The sequence below is a fragment of the Notechis scutatus genome, chromosome 2, assembly GCF_049901735.1.
Source record: "Notechis scutatus isolate UNSWTSFEM ecotype Mainland chromosome 2, rNotScu1.2, whole genome shotgun sequence".
Classification (NCBI taxonomy): domain Eukaryota; kingdom Metazoa; phylum Chordata; class Lepidosauria; order Squamata; family Elapidae; genus Notechis; species Notechis scutatus.
The window spans coordinates 151,597,234-151,614,504 of record NC_142010.1 but is presented as its reverse complement, the minus strand read 5'-3'; the positions used below and the strand labels follow the sequence as shown (position 1 = coordinate 151,614,504).

General features: G+C 42.5%; 2 protein-coding genes across 3 annotated transcripts in view; one reads left to right on the top strand and one right to left on the bottom strand.

Annotated features, from left to right (window-relative positions):
• Positions 1 to 5,118, bottom strand: part of GNL3L (G protein nucleolar 3 like) — a 47,006-nt gene extending 41,888 nt beyond the window's left edge. Inside the window, exon 1 of the mRNA XM_087956780.1 lies at positions 4,981 to 5,118. The gene's annotated coding sequence lies outside the window, so the exon portion shown is untranslated. The remainder of the gene's footprint in view (positions 1 to 4,980) is intronic.
• FGD1 (FYVE, RhoGEF and PH domain containing 1) overlaps positions 1 to 17,271 on the top strand; it is a 66,330-nt gene that overhangs the window by 6,710 nt on the left and 42,349 nt on the right. The window contains exon 1 of one of the 2 annotated variants that reach the window (XM_087956777.1): positions 6,595 to 6,701. The exons of the other annotated variant lie outside the window; for it this stretch is intronic. The gene's annotated coding sequence lies outside the window, so the exon portion shown is untranslated. Of the gene's footprint in view, positions 1 to 6,594; positions 6,702 to 17,271 lie in introns of those variants that run through there. 2 annotated transcript variants of the gene reach the window in all.

The window sequence follows — 17,271 nt, the reverse complement described above, 5'->3', positions numbered from 1 at the left end:
TGGCTCCTCTTCTTGCTGCCTGTTCCACCCACATTTCATTTTAGTGCCCCACTGTTATTAAGGAGGTCATGGCAGAGCATATCTAGTGTTCCACCAATGGGGCAGGACTTCTATCAAATACTACAGCCATTCAGCCACTGGAATTTCAACATAATCTTGTGCTTTACACATACATGTTCTTGACATTAATCTTTTGATACCGTTCTCTCCCCATTGTTTTCTCCCTTCTGTTGTTTTACCCTGCCTCGCTGCCCCACAGATCTTATATTGCTCTGGTTAGAGATCCGGAAACTCTACTAAAGCACCTTCGGGGGATGTTGATCATTGCAGCACTAAGGTAGCATTTCATAGTGTAATCAAGAATGGTGGCTAATGAAATGAGAGTCATTTAGGATATGTTATATTGGGACAGGAGATGGGGGAATGGTGACTTTAAAAGATGAAGAAGCACAGCCAATCAAATTGGCCAATTGAGATGTCTGCTTTCTAGTGAGCTAGGAAGCCAGAATTCCCGCTGTTTCTAATAATTGCTTATATTATTTAATCCCTGTTTAATTAAACCATTTTTTCTTGCCTTCTTACTATTCCCTGAACCGCAAAGGGTTAATTCCTCCTCCAAAACACACAGACACACACAGACACACACAGAGAGAGAGAGAGAGAGAGAAAGAGAGAAAGAGAGAGAGAGATACAAGCAGGGTGAGGGCAGGATACATTCTGCTGCACCACCCACATTTGGCCTCTTTCCCCCTCCTTCCAACTTTTTTTTCCTTTTGCAGAACCCTTAATGCATTCCATATGGGCCCATCCTGTGTGTGTGTGTGTACACACAGAAGCTTCCGATAGGCCTGGGGCTATGGTTGTTGGTGGGATGGTCAGGCAAAGAATCCTGCGTGGCCTCAACCAGCACCCACTCCAGCCTCCTTAAACTGCTTTCACAGCATTTCTTGCTTTTTTGCATTGTAACCCTGGCCAGGAAGGGGGAAAGGAGGGGGCACACTGCAATGCAAGCTGATAATATGGATTGTGACTGTTGGTTGCCCCCATTAAGTAGTGCTTTATCAAGGGTACATTGCAAGATTATATGTTCAAGATTTTATTTAGTAATTCATCCATGAGTGGAACCCCTGGGTCAGCAGGGATTTCAGATACTCTCTTTGAATGGGAAGAGAAGGCAGAGGAGCCGCCTGCATAGCCATGCAGAGTTAACTGATTTCCATGCTGATACTGGTGGCCTATCTGGCTCTTAAACTGAATGGGCTGCATGGCTTTCTTCTTTCCAAGATCTAAGAGTTCCCATGTGTTTCCTGGCTAGTAGAATTTAGAAAGCCAGATTGCCATCTTGTCTCTTGTTCCTGTTTGGAATCGCTGCTCTATAATTTTTGGAAACAGGCCTTTAATTTTCTGCAAGCTGGACATGGTTTGGGAGAAAATGAGAAAGGGAGGCTTTTCGGGTGGAGTTAGGAGGTAGCTTGCAACCAGTTCAGATTTTTAAGTAAAAGGAGAGATTGCCAAAGCCTGATGCCCAGTTCTGAATTGTCTCTCTCTTGAATTGAGCTCTCTTGAAGAGTGAGAAAAGCCCCCAAACTTATTCTCTTAAATCAGCTCAATCTTTGGATCCAGATTTGCACCACCTCCATTTTAGCAGAATGATGCCTTACAACAAGGATGCCTGTGATTTGTGAACTCTTATTGCCTAAATACTCGGAGTGATCCATTTGCAAAAATGTTTTCCATCCTCATTGTGCCGGCTCTGTGTATGTGTCTGTTTTGGCTATATTGTGAACACGCTTTTTAAGACCATTAAACCATCTGCTTACTGAAAGGTTCAATAGAAATTCTCCAATTGCATATTAATGGATGGTGTTAATATTCTACTCCATATTTGTGGTAGTGTAGTTGAAGCACGAAGGGTTGATTATGTTCCCCATTAACAGAGCGGGGTAGAAGACGGCAACAGATCCTTGGCAGTGAGCTTTCCTCCCATCCTGAAGACAGAAGGAAAGCAGGAAACCACTGCCTGACAGTGGCCCTTTTGTTATGTCTTGAAGATGAGGCCAGCAATATTGCTGTCCTCACACAGGGTGGGGGACCAGCTTCTGCTGCTGCTATGGGGGAATGAGGAGTCAGAAAGGTGATTCTTCCTCTTCTCAGCTGCCTGCCCGCTCACCCTCATGCCCCAAGCATGGATCTCTTGCCACCATACCAATCTCTCTGCTCCTACTTCATATTGCTGCTCTCCTTCTGACATAGGGCCAACAGTGGCATTCTCAAGCAAGGATGGAGGTAAGAATAGATTACGGAGGTAGCTGCTGTTAGGAATACCGATCTCTTGGGGAAGATTCCATCAAGTTGATGCCCCTATCAGAATCCAGAAACAAGACAATGTTGGCAACTAGACTTTTCTCCAGCAGCCAAAAAAAAGTTCAGGGTCCTCCAGCTGAATGCCCTGCAGGTCACAAACCTCCCTGAGGCTCCTCGTACATCTAGAAAGTTCCCACACACAGCAGGAATTGTTTTGCTTTTTTAAGAGGAAAACACCTTGTCTTGCCAAATCACCTTGATTTGGCTTCCTCCTGCCTCAGTGTCAGGGTAGTCCTGAGACAGAGGCTCCAATGTGAGAATATGTCCTTGGTGCTCATAAGGCAGGCATGAGTTTGTGTGGATGACCTGCTAGAGAAGGCTACGAAGGATGGCTATATTTCAATGACTACAAAGATCAGAGTAATTTGAGCAGTGGGTCTTCCCAGTATATGTATTGGACTACAAAGATCGGAGTAATTCAACCAGTGGGTTTGACAGCTGTGTATAGGTGTGACAGCTGTGCGTTGAGGAAGAACTGCAGAAGACAGACACCATCTGGTTTTGGAGAGCAACCAACTAATAAGTCTTGGACCAAATAAAAGTGGACTATTTCCTTGTGGCAATGATCACCAAGCAGAAACTTGGGTATTTGATTTATTTGTCATGGACTAGAAAAGGTTCCTATGCTTGTCAAGACTGAGCAGGAGTAGGAGAAGGGAAAGTCAACGGGCATGATGGATGGGTGAAATTAAGAAGAGAACTGTGCTATGCTTCTAGGAGCTGTGGAGTGACCGGGGACAGGTCAGGATTGCGAGCATTTATCCATACAATTACCAAGGGCAAATCCATGGTCCTTAATTTTCTGTTAACATGGTGATTTTGACAAAAGGCAGAATAATCCAGGAGAAGAATTTTACAAGGAATTTCTCCCGTCAAAAAAAAAAAAAGTTGGTGATGTTAAGGGGTTTTGGGGAAGAAGTGCTGAAGCTATTTTTCACAATCCAGCATTGGATATGATTGCATGTGGTCAGAAGTGCTTGCAGCCCTGGGGAGCTAAGTGCCAATCCTGTGGAATTAAATCTCATTTTCCCCTTTCCCTTAACTATTTTAATTAAATGTATCCAAATGGAGTGGAAGCCTCAGTAGAATTAATAGGGTTTACTAAACGTATTTGGATATAGTCCCCATCTATTGGTGGAACAAAGTAAATGAATCCCACCAATGTCAGGAGGAGGCCAGGAAGGAGGAGGCAAGGGCTGATAAATGAGGTGTCTGTTGTTCAAATATGCCTGTCAATGTGGGTCAGGTGTGTGTTCCATTGCTGTTGTGTGGAGGAATTAATTGCTAGAACAACAAAATCTTGCTTTCCTTTGGCTCTGCTGGCAAAGCCGTGAGGTTCATTTTCTCTTCTACCTGGAGCGTCAGATGCGGCCAGGTGTTTCCCACTTCCCTCCCCTCCGCCTATCTTAATAGTGAACAGCTTTAGGTAGGTGACTCCTGCACAGATTTGACACAGATATCACTAGACAATTGGGGCCTTGATTGTCAGGAGAGTGCCTGGTTTTGAGAGGTCTTGCAACCTTATCAGTCCTTGGCAGGCTAGAAGGGATGATCTGATCCCGCCTTTCTGGTCCTGCCCCCACTAGCAAAAACCATGTAGTCAGAGCCTCAGTGGACAATGGACTCTGTTCTTCTCCCTCTTTTCTACTGACAAGGGAAACCTGTTAAAATTATTATGGAAATGTTTATTTTTCCCAACTTGGTTGGTATGTGTGTGGGTTGCATATGTGGATTTCAGAGACCTTCTAGACCTCCGGTTTAGTTAATGTAAAATGGAATTCAGCTGTGTACTAAGCATTTTTTCTCTCTCCTTCTCTCTCATCTGGAAAATTGGGGGTGGGAATCTTGCTGATCAATGGTGGGGCTATGTAGTCTTCTCTTGAAACACCCCCACCCCCTCCCCCCCAATTCTTGATCCAGCTCCTCCTGTCACCTTATTCCTGTTGGTGTCTAATCCCTGCTTTGAGACTCATTAATCTGGCTTGTGAGTTGGGGGAAGAAGAAACTTTAAAGAGCTCTGTAAGAAAAGCATACAGAGCCTTAGGCTCCGATAGCAATTGGGATGGTGTACAAAAGGGCCAAGCCCTGGAGGGAAAGGAACCCTCCCCCTACCACCATCTGTTCCTTTTGGTCCTTAATGCAAATGGTATCAAGTTTCTGGAACAGGTAGCCTGCTGGGGAGAAGGGCAGCTGAGTGTTGTTGTTTTTTTTAATTTCAGTCTGCCAAGTAGAATTGTAGGGAGAGTATGAATTTGGCATTGCCATTTGATGCTGCCCTCTGAGGCCGGATTTGAAGACACAATCTTCTTCTTTTATCCCCCCACGGTGTGTTCGTCCTGCTGTCTCATCTGCCATACATGCCACCACCTTACATAGTGAGATAACACTCCTTATCTGCCTGCAAGGAGTCTCATCTGCATTTAATTTTCAAAGTGGGGGAGAAAAGAGCGGGAGGAGGTAGGTGACAAAAGGGATGAATCCAACATTTTCAACAAACCTTTCTGGATGGTGGGGAAAGCAAGAGAGGTGAGGACTAACCTCCAACCCCGTCTGAAATTCCCTCCCAGCGATGGGGAGTCAGTTGTGGTTAATCATCTGTCAAGGGGAAGCACTCACCTTTCCTTGGACCAGAATTCAGTGAACCGTAGGGTTGGCAGGAAGCTCTCCAGCTTCGGAAACTCTGGTTCGAATATGCCCTGCCCCTCCCAGAGAGAACAAGGAGCAGCCTCGAGGCTCACTCCTGACACGGGTGTGGCAGGCAAGCAAGCCAGGGAAGTGCAGCAGGCGTGCCCTTGCTGGCAGGGCTGTTTCCCACAGGTGAGGTCACTGGTAGGGTTAAGGTGGAACCAGGATTCTCGGGAGTGGGAGAGGGATGGTTCCTTTTTTGCCTCTGCGTTGTATTTTTCCACTGTCTGTGCAGAAGCATAAAGAGTAAAGCAGTGAACTGCCATGTGATATGGAACTCATCGGTGTGAGATGTCGAAAATGCTGAAAATACATTTAGGGTTCTCTAGCTTTCAGATCTTGGCAATGGTTTCAGAACAGCAGCAAGGGAGTAAGTGGTTCTCGTGGACAAAGTTGGTTTGGGGACATCAGGAGTTTCAGGGTGGGCTGGTATTAAAACTAAAGGAAATGTTAAAGGGTATTTAGGACCCTTTTCATACCAATTGACAAAGCAGTTCAAATGGTCCCATAAAACTGTTTGGTTCACTGGGTAATTTCGTTCAACACCGTCTCTTTTCTGGAAAGTGAAGAAGAAAGCCTGAAGCCATTACCCCAGACCCCATGGCTAGATAACCCAAACTTAGTTGCAGCAGCATCTGCCTTTTCGGCTTTTAGCTAAAGCTCCGTCCTCCTAAGAGTTGTGTTATTCTAGGGGCCTTTTCCCCACACTGTACATATCTCATTGTGGCTGGCACAAAGAGAAACAGAGAAATGTCTGCCAGAGACTGAGTTGCCTGTATAAATAGAAATATCCCCCAGTGGGAATGCAATATCTAGCTTTCTTTCCCCTCGCATTTTCCAGAGCTTTTGGACTCCCAGAATTCCCAGATACTGTGGGTACCAGGGTAGGGAAATGCTGTTGCTTAAACAAAATATGTGAGATGATTGCAAATGTTATTTCTCTACCTCCAGCTCACATCACTGACTGTCATGGAGAAAAGTGCTCTGCATCATCGCGCTGTCTTCTACATAGCTGTGTTAAAAACTTTATAAAATGAAGATTCAGAGTTGTGGCTTCTCCATCTCTCCTAGGGGTTAAGCTATATTAAGTCTATATTGGAAAAATAATGATGTTCTGTAATTTTAAATACATTCCATTTTTAAAAATGGAATATTTGAGTGATTTTTGATTGCTTAAAGTTTAAATATGAAGTATGGATTTGGGGTTCATAGAAATGAACATGAGGTTAATTTAATGGACAAATCACTGAGACTGATAGATTTTTATACATTTTAAACTATTTATTGCAGTAAAACAAATCTCTGACCAATTTAACGTGAACATGGTCATATAAATATATGGACTGACTGGAAGACCTGGATATATTGCTCTGTTCTTGCACTTGAAAACTATGGTTTCAGTTTTAGATCATGGTCAGTGTCTTGAAATCAGAAAGACAAAGTCTGTATTCAGTCAGGTGATTTTGCTACCTTAAAGAGGCAGGTAGGTTCCTGTTTGGGCAGTGCTGTTCAAACTCTTTGACCTGGTGGTTGCTAGGATCAGAGCCAAGAGGAGGAATTTTAACTTCTTCCCCATATTTTCCAGGACACAAAGAGACTTGAGGAGGGGGTGGCTGGAGAATAAGGCAGTGCTTGCATAGATTTTCTTGGAGGTGAGTGACCAATGGGTTCTGGGGTCTTTCAGCAAGGGAGGAGAATGAGAATAACTCATGGTTAAGAATAATACTCTGGCTGTTATTTAGTACGATGGTGCTGGATCCAGAAAGATCAGACTCAAGGGGTCAGATCTGTCTGGGGCTTTGATTCCCCTTTGCAACAAATACAGGATTGCAGAAACTCTTGTTACTTCAGGGCAAACTGTAAAAGAGATTTAGTCATTGCAGCCACTTTTTTCTCTTCCGTCCCAGGCAACATAAGTGCCTCAGGCTGTATATTTTTTTAAAGTCAGCTATACTAGATCTGTTTCCCCACTCTGTAGATGAGCATTTGTCGATGGGGTGCAGGGAGGATGGGCCGTAATGGGAAACAGTAGGAGAATTATTTTTCACCGCTGTTCTTGAATCTAGCTTTCATTGTAATGTAAGTTATTCATGATTTAATAACTCAGGAACAATAGTTGTCAAATGTTCTGTCTGTCTATCTAATAATTTTGAATTTTAGATTCTTTTTTCTACTTGGGAATTAGAATTCATAACTTTTTAAAAATGCAAACAATATTAATTTGAACAAGAGTTCCTTGAAGATTACAACAGTGTGCAACCCCCCTGGTGGTAAATCTAAGTTACTTTATGCACATTTAAAGGATCAAATCTCAAATTCAGAAAAAAACAACAACCTTAGCTTGAATTCTCATTGAAGTTAATAGGAAAAAATTAAATTTGATTTTATTTTAATCTTAGATTTCAGTGAAACTTATTGTTCTAAATGTAGCTAATTTATTTTGGATTTAGTTTGCGCGCTCTTCTTACTGGGGCTTAATATCTCATCTTGTTATGAGTTTGCTTCAGGCCATAGTTAAAGTATTGTTTTGACTCTTACAGTCTTAATAAAGCTTAGGAGCTGGGGTTTGAAAGACTCCATTTGATACTTGTATTCCCTTTTCTTTGAAACATCTTTGAAGATATTGTCAGCAATGAGGTGAAAATAACAAAAATGGTTTTGTCTATCCTTTTCTATAGTGATGGCATAGCCTTTCAAATAGAGTACTTTTCCAGTTTCGCCTGACAGAAACACATCCATTCTTGACATTGAGATGTCCCTCAAAATTTTGTGAAGGCAATAGCTTTGGCGATCCATATTCCATTTCTATTTTTTCTGGCACTTTTAATTGTTAGATTTGCTTTATTGGTCTGGATTGTCTTTTAATAATGCTGTGAATTGTATCCTTTGGCAGAGCAGCCAGATATAAAATATTTGGGAGTTGTTTTTTTTATTAACTCAAATTAGAAGAGTCTGCTTGGACTTGGACCATGTCTAATTCTCCCTTATGGTGAGGCCTGCAGGAGCTGTACAGTAGTTGAGGTGGCGTTATTTCTGTGAGTTTTCACCTCTGTTTCTCTTACTTCCTCATCTATTCTGGAAGGACCAGTTAGGAATATCTTTTATTTTTGAAACCAGTCCAATATGAAACGGGTTCCCCTTTGGCATATTGAAATGATTATTTTTCCTTTTACAAAGCTGATGTGTAAGTGGGTTGGTATAACAATCATGGGATGATATATGTGTGTGTGTGTGTGTGTGTGTGTGTGTGTGTGTTGAGCAGTTCCATGTTCAAGGGCTGCTCCAACCATTGCTAACAGACATCTGTAGTTAGCTCTGCGTGCAGCCTCTCTAGCTCTTTAAATCCTTGAAATCAGTGGGCACCAACTTGATGTCCTCCAGATGGGGTTGAATGCTACAGCAATGCAGTAGCATTTTTCATTTGCTTCAGACTTAGAGCCTACCAATGTGGAAATCGTGCCGAGCACAGATATATAACACGAGTTTGTTGGGAGGAAGGAAATAATGAACTGTCCTTTAAAAAAAAAAATGGCTCAAAATGATTAGGCTTCTCTAGACTAGAAGCTGGCATGAAAAGACTTCCAAGGACACAAGCTCTGATAAGTAGAGGTATTGTGGAAAAGCTAATGAAGCCATTAGAAGATAAATCCAGTGTGTTTTGAATACCATCCCTATTTAGATCCAGATTCACCGGCTTGTTTCTCCCATCCAGACAGTGTACAGAAAGCCCTCGACTTAACAACCACAATTGAGTCCAAAGTTTCTGTTGTTAAGTGAGAGATTTGTTCAGTGAGTTCTGCCCCAATTTACAACCTTTCTTGCCACCATTGTTAAGTGAATCACTGCCATTGGTAAGTTAGTAACCTGGTTGTTAAGTGAATCTGGCTTCCCCATTGACTTTGCTTCTCAGGACAGAAAAGGTGATCATGTGATCTTGGAACGCTGCAACCGTCATAAGTCTGAACCAGTTGCCAGACATCTGAATTTTGATCACATGGGGATGCTTCAAAGGTTGTAACTGTGAAAAATGGTCATAAATCATGTTTTTCAGTGCCATTGTAACTTTGAACGGTCACTAAATGAACTATTGTAAATCGAGGACTACCTGAAATGGGGTTGAAACCATTCTGCTTGGGGTGGGAGGGATTGATTTCCACTTGCCTTGTTACTTTGGTAATGCCCTAGAATGGTTTCAGGCTATAGCAATTAATAAATACATGTCACCATCCCAAAAGATGGTGCTACAGTTTTGATCTTACCTAATGCATCTCCATCAGCATCTTCTCCTAGGCACCCTATTCTGCTCAGCCTAAGGTAAAAATCTTTTCTGGTTGTACCTGCATGACATTTCCTTGATGGAGCCAAAGTTCAGTTTTGGGGCTTTGTCTAAATGTCTCGTGATTGACTCGGTCTGATGGGAGCAGACTTCAAGCTTGCAGATCTAATAAATATATTGTATAGCTCAGTGGTTGCCAACTGGTGGGCTGGGGACCACTGGTGGTCCGCGAGAAAATTTTGGTGGTCCACAGAGAAAGGTTCCCCCCCCCAGAGCACCCTCCCCCAAGCAATTAATCCAGGCTGCACGGGAACACAAGGCTGCACCATCCACATGGCCTGCCTACCCGCTGGCCCCTACCCTTTGGCTGAGCGCAAACCTTATCTTGAGTAGAGCCACGTGAGCTGGAACATAAGACCAATGGCGGGGGAGGGAAATCCGCCCCAGGATGCCCAAACGCTGACGTTGGTGGGAAAGTCAGTCCCATATTCCAGAGCTGCAGTAGTCACAGGACTGGCCCTTTGGTCATCCGGGAGCAGCTGCTCCTCCACCCGGGTGCACCAGCCTGCCATGGACTGGAGGAGCTGCTCCGGGATGACCAAAGGGCCAGTCCTGTGACTACTGCAGCTCTGAAATATGGGACCGACTTTCCCGTCAATGTCAGCAAGCCACCATCAGTCAAAATTCATATTAGTGGTCTGCGGGATTTAAAATTATGAGTTTGATGGTCCCTGAGGTCCAAAAGGTTGGTGACCGGTATAGCTTATATTTGTCAAATTCTGTCTTTGCAGCTTGGGCTGGAAGTACAGGATGTCCTCGACTTACAACAATTCATTTAGGGACCATTCGAAGTTATGTCCTTTAAAAAATTGACTTAAGACCGTTTTTCACACTTACAACCATTACAGGATCCCCATGGGTCATGTGATCAAAATTCAGATGCTTGGCAACTGACTCATATTTATGACAATTGCAATGTCCCGGGGTTACGCCTTTGGGAACCTTCTGACAAGCAAAGTCGTTGGGGAATTCAGATTCACTTAACCACGTTACTAATTTAACAAGTGCAGTGATTCGCTTAGCAACTGTGGCTAGAAAGATCATAAAGTGGGTCAAAGCTCACCTAACAAATTTCTCACTTAGCAACAGAAATTTGGGGCTCAATTATGGTCGTAAGTTGAGGACTACCTGTGGTTAATCCAAGGAGCAGAACGTTTAAGAGCTTTGATGAGTAATATCTTTGATTGATAGTATTTTAGGAGGATTAAGGATTCTAGCAAATATTCCCCTTTTAAATGAGGCACCTCTATTCAGGCTGTTTAGGGACAGCAAAACTCTTGTCTATCTTCTCTTGCTTTTTTGGTATAACAAGCTGGTAGCTTGTTTCATTTGTAAAGGTGGACCATATATTCCGTCTCCATTTTGAAAACCGTCTTCATTTTGGTCAACTTGAGAAGTCGCCCTCATAATTTTAATAGAATCCCTAAGATTCAAAACGGGAGTTTAGAGGGTGCAGCAAAATATAAAATGATGGCTGATATGGGTGGCATCATTTGCCTACGCTAGAAGGGCTGCCCCTGTGGAAATATAGATCTGTCTAAATTGTTATAGATCATAAAGATTTAGAAAAAGGGAGTGCCCTTTATTGCTTCCAACAATAGAAGTTTACCTAGTCAAAATATTTATTCAGGTCCAATCCCCCTGTTTAAATAATGACCTTACCTCTCTGAGTTTTTTGGCATTGTATGTTTTTTGCCAGCCTTCAATTGTAATTTCCTATCTCGACTTTTTAGCTTCTACCCTGTGGCCCTCCACGTGCCTTCTGTATGTATCCAGTTTGCAAGTCCCCAAGTTCTTTGCCCAACTTGTAGTTCAAGGGAGCTGGAGGGCCTCAATGGGAAATCTACCTTCAGTCCAGTTCATTGGCCTGATGTTCTAATGTTTATCCTCTTCTTAGAAGTGTTTCAGCTTTGCCCAATATGCTTTATACGTGGCCTGTGTCTGCTGAGGCAATGAGTATTTTTTTTCAATAATTAACTACGTCTTTGTTTGGATTGAAAAAGAAATCTAGGCCTACTTCCTTCTTTCCATATTAATGGAAAATGCTTTGGGGTTGTTTTTTTTCTTTTGGTAGAGCCTTAAAGTTAATTGTGGGCTGTTATCACCATTTATCTCCTGCTTGCCTTCAGTTTGCTTAGCCTTTGCTCCCAGTTCCTGTCCTTATATGTCTTGTATTTGTACCATTTTATTATCTTTGTTGATGTTGTGTGCTCCAATTTTTTCCAAAGTAAAACCCGATGGTGTGACTCAGTCGAGGCCTAATCCATTCCAAAATGTATATGTGTTAGGGCCAATTCCATTTTGTTCGCTATAGGAGCTTTGCTGCATAAACAGAAGCTTTGTTTGGTAACCAGTTACCATACATGGCAATGACTGATGTTGTACAATATAAGCATCTTGTCTGTAGAATTCATGGACAGAAATGGCTTTGTATTATTTTATCTTGGAAGTTCGTGCTGCTGATCCGTTATCTCTGAATGACGTTCCTACTCTCTTCTTTCGATGGTTTGAAATACAGGAATGGTATCTCTCAGCTACAGATCCGTTTGATTGCCCAAGATTTGTTCTTTTTAAATTGAGTCATCCCTGCAGAATGTCAAGTTCTGTATCCTGGTTTAAATTATCCCCTTCTAGACAGGAAAGGTTTCTGAGGGTCCATTTGTACAGTCAATGGAATCAAATTACTATATATGTTGTTCCTTGATTGTACTTCTGCAGGAAACCAAGAAGAATTACTTCTTTGAATGCCCACCCTTCCCTTTAGGAAACTCTGGGCACAACTAGCAATCAGAAAGCGTTTAAACCTGATGTCTTCCTGAGAAGCCGAGTTTGGACGGGGGAAGGGCGTTTTTGTCTATTTAATGTTTAACCAGAAGATCAAAGATTATCTGCTGAGAATGGTGTTTCTCAAACTCAGCAACTTTTAGGTCGCGTGGTCTTCAACTCCCAGAATTCCCTAGCCACCTGGTCCCCAAAAAAGTGTTATGGGTTGTAAGAATTCTATCAAAACTATTTGTCTATGTTGGAAGAAGCTTGAGTATTTTTCATTTAACAGTCAATAGCGTACCCTACACGCCATCCTGGCACGTTTGCAATATTTTAAAAAAAGAGGGGGAGGGGAGAATGGATCTTGCGTAGTTAGCTTGTACCACTGTAAATGTGTATCATATTTTCAACTTTGCAGAATTGCTAGTGAATATTTTTGTTTCTGTGTAGCAATAGCAATAGCGCTTAGGCTTATATACCGCTTCACGGTGCTTTACAGCCCTCTCTAAGCAGTTTACAGAGTCAGTAACAATCTAGGTCCTCCAGTAATCCAATAGTTCCTCTTTATAAAAAAATCCTATTGTCTTATTTTTTTTAAATCTGTTAGATTCCTCCTCCTCGCTTTATTTGGCAAGAACTAGAGGTAGCAAGTTAGAATCAAAAGCAGCTGTACCATTCAAATAAGCTGCAGAATAGGAGACTTTGGTTAGGTGAAAAGGGAGGGCTGGGCATTCAGCGAAAATAGCTTCAAAGGGCTGAGAGAAACAAATGGAGAAAAATGGGCCTGAATAGTGATATGATTGAGTAACAATGTGGGAAATTCATAATGTACTCATGGCAGATCTTGAGTAGCAGTAGGGCTGAACTATGTTTGCAGGATTAATCTAGCCAGTTGAGGTTTATTTAACAGACTTAGCACAGGGGTGGGCAACTATGGCCCTTTTATGAATTATGGACTTCAACTCCCAGAATTCCTCAGCAAGCCATGCTAGCTCAGGAATTTTGGGAGTTGAAGTCCACAAGTCATAAAGGGGCCATAGTTGTCCACCTCTGACTTAGCAGAAAGTCTGAAGCCCATCACTATATTGGGAACCACTCAAACTTTTTTAACAGAAGAGGGCATGTTTTTCTAAGTTATCATTTTGGCTTGAACAACCAAGGTTCATTCTCCAGCATCTAAAAAAGTTGTTCTAGATCAGTGCAGACTGAGAACTGGTATTTTAATTTCTGTTTTAAATTGGGCGTGCTGTGTAGTTGGCTCAGGTTGTCATGATGATTTTTCATGTTACTGCCAGTACTAGTACTGATTTGAATCCTGTTCTCCAAGATTGTGTCATCAATGTGATAATATAAATACCACTCATTCTATTTAAAAACTGTTAAATTACTCTGGAGCCAAGAACTCCATTCATAATTGTTCTTTAATTTGCCAATAGTGCTCTATATTAGTTCTGCCCTATTTGAATATGAGGGCCTTGTGCAGGATCTGGTCAAAGGTCTTAAGTGAATTTGAAAAGAGTGAAGAGTGCCCCTCCTTCCTTATTCACCAAATAGAGTCCATTTCTTCTCTTAATTGCTAAGCCAGCCAACAAGTTAAAAAAAACTTGGGGGGGGGGGAGTGTTATGGAACAGTCTTATAAATTTTAAATTTGCTTCAATTAGTCCATATTTGGCTATGAATTAATAATGTTAAAATGAAGAAATAACATATTAATGCTTGATATAAGGACCAAAGATATAGGTAGTCCTTGACTTATGACCGGTTGCAACAGACCTCCAAAAGGTACTTAGACCTGGTTCCAAACTTCCAGCTGCTGCCCCCACTCCCCAGTCATATGGTTGCATTTGGGGCATTTTTGATGAAAATCGACATTTGTTTCTGGTTTTTGGCAAAAATGCTCCACAGAAGACAATTACTTTGCTTGATAGAATAGATATAGAATTCTTTATTGGCCAAGTGTGATTGGACACACACCTCCTCCAACGTTGCTGTCATTTTTTGTTCTATTGTGTTAAAGAGAAGGAAGTAAGGGTGACAATTTTCTAACACAAAGTGTTAGAAGTGCACCTAATCTAATTGCAAACAGATGTTTTCCCAGCAGATATTGGGGAAAATCCATAAAACAACTGGAGGGAGGGAGGAAAGTTGCTTGGTTTTGCCAGCAAAAATAAGTCTTTGCTAACTGGGATTATAGGATTAGGGTTTGTATATCATATACTGTCTGATGCTCAGCAGTGGTGCATTTAAGGCAAAAGATTTTATGAAAGAAATGGTTCAGGCTTTAAAAAGGCTTCATGAACATATTTGCGTCCAAATGTTTATCAAACTCATATAGATTTTTATATATTGCCTATCTTACCAAAAGCAACTGAACAGTGCACAACAATGAGATAAAGGCAACAGTGTAAAAAACCCACATATAAAATGTAAAAAAATGATATTAATAAGTATCATAAAAACCAAATGCGTGTCTTGTTTCCAAGAAAATTAGGAACAGCCTGTGTGATAGACATGGCAAAAACAAATAGGCAACAGCATTATTTTAGGCTTTGTCTTACCAATTTTCTCTTGACTTCTTCCAATTCTTTGTCATTTTGACCAAGGGCAGATCCATTGAGCTTCCTTGGCTTGACATGAAGACAGCTTACTAGGTGCTTCCTGACAGCCGGTCAGTTCAAATACTGGTTCGTTGAATCAGTTGCAAATTTAACACCCGATTCGCCCAAACCAGTCCAAACCAGTAGAATCCCATCCCTGGTTGAAGTCGAGAACTATCTGTATGTATTAACTATATTATATAGTATTTTATATGTGGCTTAAGACAATTTCCCTTTTACTCAATAGGGCCCAGCAAGCCAAAAAGTTTGGACACCCATGTTTTAAAGCAATCCAAATTGACCTTCCCTATTTTATTCTAGATGGAGCAAATGCACCAGAGTGAATTGCGGGTTGGTTTCATGATGAGTTGAACTGCAGGGGAAAGGAGGCCTGTCCTGATAATTAGGGCACAATGAGCATGCAGAGTTCAGTCCAGAGTTCAGCGCATCACAGGGATGGTGGGCGCAGAAGATGGACAGCCCACCAGAGCACAGATTGAGGCAAATGACACGAGACAACAGCAGAGAGGCAAGAATGGCTTGCAACAACCCAGGAATCAAACACAAGAGAGTTCTCCAAGCCATTGGGATGATATATCCAGAAGTCAAAGAGCAGAGCAGGAAAACAAGGTTGCAGGAGCAAGGGTCCAACATTGGAGAGTTGTTTCTAATGGAGGGGCAGTCTTTGGCGGCAGCTGTAAAGTAGCTTCAGCCGCAATTGTGGCTCAGTTAATGGAAGAGTCCTGGCTTTTTGAAGAGGCTAGCTGATTGCCTTTGATCTCTGAAGCTGCTTACACAGTTTCAGGCTAGGCACCTTGCCAGGATCTAAGTCTACTCATACTATACATGGTGATGAGTTTACCTTTACCTGCAGGTCTGGTCACCCTCAGATGATTGATTGCCTATAAGCTCCCAAGGCTGGCAGTGTAATGAGGCACTTCATCCTCAGTTCCTGAGGAGTCAGAGTACACCGCATCTTTCACCACTTAGTCATGTGGCAATGAAATGTAGAGAGTTGAACTGCACAAGTAAATCGTTCTTTGTCCTGCACCTTCACCGTTCGTTACTATGTTTTAATCCTATGAGAATAACTTCTATTATCATCACCTTTTCCCCCCACATCATGCATATATTTAAATACCTCTACCAAAGAGGTGTCAAACTTGATTTCATTGAGGACTGCCTCAGGGTTGTGTTTGACCTTGAGGGGACCAGGGTAGGCGTGGCCAGCTCAATGTCACTCATGTCAGGGGCACCTGTGGTGGCCTGAGCATTCTGCCAGTTAAAAACAGGCTTCCGAGCTCTGTTTTCAGCTGCGTCAACTTCTTGCAACCTTCCGCCAATGAAAATGGAACTCAGGAGGGCTGTCCGTGGCCTTCCCAAGCTTCATTTTTGCTGGCAGAAGCACCACGGGCCAGTCTTTTCCTGTTTCCAGGACGGCCCTGCAGACCAGATCTAAGTACCCCGTGGGCCGGATCCAGACCCTGGGCCTTGAGTTTAACAGACGTGCTCTACCATGTCTTATCCATTTCTCCCTTTCCTTAAACTAGTAGGCGTTGTTCTGACGAAGGCTTCCTGAGACATTAACACACACACACATTAATCCCAAAAACCTTTTGTTTTATTTCAACGGCTGTGAATTATAGTCATCCACAGCCTCTAATGAGTCTCAAACAGTTTGTAAATAGTCCCACAGAAGTCTGCCAAAGTCCTTTGGGATAAGTCTGATAAGCACGCACCTTTTATCTTTTTTGAAATGCTGCCAACGACTAAATTGCAAATTAGCTGTACAAGGCCAAACAGAGCACAAATTCAACATGGAGTTTCAGAGTTTAAACTGACCAGAATGAACAAAGTTGCTTCCTGCAAAGGCTTATGCCTTTGCTCCTCCTTTATGTCTTATGGGAGGGCCAATCACCTCCATGCCTTAGTCCCGAGTCACTCCTTTTGTCTTAACTGTTCTTGCCTTCTGGCAGTTCTGCACACTGGGAACAGGCTCCCTCTGTTCCTCTGCCTTGCTGCTGTCCGATTATGGAGGCTGTGGAGACAGTACATAACTCTCAGATGGCCCTGGCCCCATCTCTGTGTCGGACAGAGATGCCTCGTCCAAGTCCTCCCCAGACTCCCAGACTGGTCCATGTACCTCCCCACTGTCCGACTCTGCTGCCAGCTCCGCAGGCTGCTGGCGGACCACAACAGGCATTAAGGTTTATTCCCAAGAAAAAAACATGTGTTTGAGTGCAGCTTTAAAACTGTGCGCAATTTCCCAAGTGTTGGCTACTCAGTGATTAGTATAAAGGCTTCAAATGAAGGTAGTTTGATCCCAAATATTTTCTTGTAATCTCTGGCATAGAATTTTCCCTGTTTGCAGCTGTTGCATCCTGGCTGAATAGTTTCATTGAGCTACTCCCATAAATGCAGTATATCCCTTTCCTGTCTGTACCAGGTCACTACTTTATTGTATTCTTGGAAGTTACAGAGGTGGCTTGATGTGCTTTGCATCCCTGCTTTGTCCTTTGGAT